The sequence below is a fragment of the Hoplias malabaricus genome, unplaced genomic scaffold (assembly GCF_029633855.1).
Source record: "Hoplias malabaricus isolate fHopMal1 unplaced genomic scaffold, fHopMal1.hap1 scaffold_104, whole genome shotgun sequence".
Taxonomy (NCBI): Eukaryota; Metazoa; Chordata; class Actinopteri; order Characiformes; family Erythrinidae; genus Hoplias; species Hoplias malabaricus.
The window spans coordinates 131,243-132,500 of NW_027100802.1; the positions used below are offsets into that span (position 1 = coordinate 131,243).

General features: G+C 56.4%; 1 non-coding gene across 1 annotated transcript in view; it reads left to right on the forward strand.

Moving 5' to 3' along the window:
- The first annotated feature begins 750 nt into the window (after positions 1-750).
- LOC136680951 (18S ribosomal RNA) overlaps positions 751-1,258 on the forward strand; it is a 1,839-nt gene continuing 1,331 nt past the window's right edge. Inside the window, exon 1 of the ribosomal RNA XR_010797546.1 lies at positions 751-1,258. This exon is cut by the window's right edge and continues 1,331 nt beyond it. This is a non-coding gene — a ribosomal RNA (18S ribosomal RNA).

A 1,258-nucleotide genomic window follows, 5' to 3' on the forward strand; every position in this document is an offset into this window, starting at 1 on the left:
AACCCAAACATTCCCTTATTGGTGCCTCGTCATCTCCCTTTTATCTCCGTCCTCTTCGTATTGCCAGGAACTCCAGTGGGCGGTACAAGGACACTTGTACAAGCGCTTCTATGCTAAGGAATGTCATGTTAAGAAATCTTGGACCCTCGTCAACGTCAGAGAGGATCCCAGGCATGTCGCACCCCTTCTGCATAGGAGGTTATTTCGGGCGGGCCGAGCACAACGTGGGCATGGGCGTTTCCAGTGCGGGGCCGTCAGGATTTCAGAGGGCAGTACGAAATGAAGGTGTCTGAACGATGACAACCGACGTGGAGATGCTGCTCTACCGGAAAACCAGACCCGCCTTGGGTAGGCACCTGCCAGGCTTCATAAAAAGAAGCAGAGGGATCCTACCCCATGCTGCGGGTCAGCTTCCAGGGATGGGTTTTGTTTACCCTTCCCGTACCTATCTTTGGGAGACTTAGGCGGCCAGTCCCCTACGCTGAGACAGTCCGAAAACGGCGGCCGCAGGCACAGCGATGTCCGGGGCTCTGCATCTGAACTCGTGGCCCCACTCCTGTTTGCCAGCGTGCCCCACGAATCGACATTTCCTGGTTCTCCTCTGTCGGGACAGCAGATCCGAAAGGAGTGCTGCTCCGAACAAACGCACCGAGAGCGGCCGCGCCCGACCCGGGGCCCCGAAAAGGGTCTCGGTAGGGCCGACCCACGTGGCGGGGAGTGACGTTTCACCCCCTTTTCCCACGGTGCAGCTACCTGGTTGATCCTGCCAGTAACATATGCTTGTCTCAAAGATTAAGCCATGCAGGTCTAAGTGCACACGGTCGGTACAGTGAAACTGCGAATGGCTCATTAAATCAGTTATGGTTCCTTTGATCGCTCCACACGTTACTCGGATAACTGTGGTAATTCCAGAGCTAATACATGCAAACGAGCGCTGACCTCTCGGGGGATGCGTGCATTTATCAGACCCAAAACCCATCCGGGGGGCTCGGGCCCCCCGGCCGCTTTGGTGACTCTAGATAACCTCGGGCCGATCGCGCGCCCTCTGCGGCGGCGACGTCTCATTCGAATGTCTGCCCTATCAACTTTCGATGGTACTATAGGCGCCTACCATGGTGACCACGGGTAACGGGGAATCAGGGTTCGATTCCGGAGAGGGAGCCTGAGAAACGGCTACCACATCCAAGGAAGGCAGCAGGCGCGCAAATTACCCATTCCCGACACGGGGAGGTAGTGACGAAAAATAACGATACAGGTC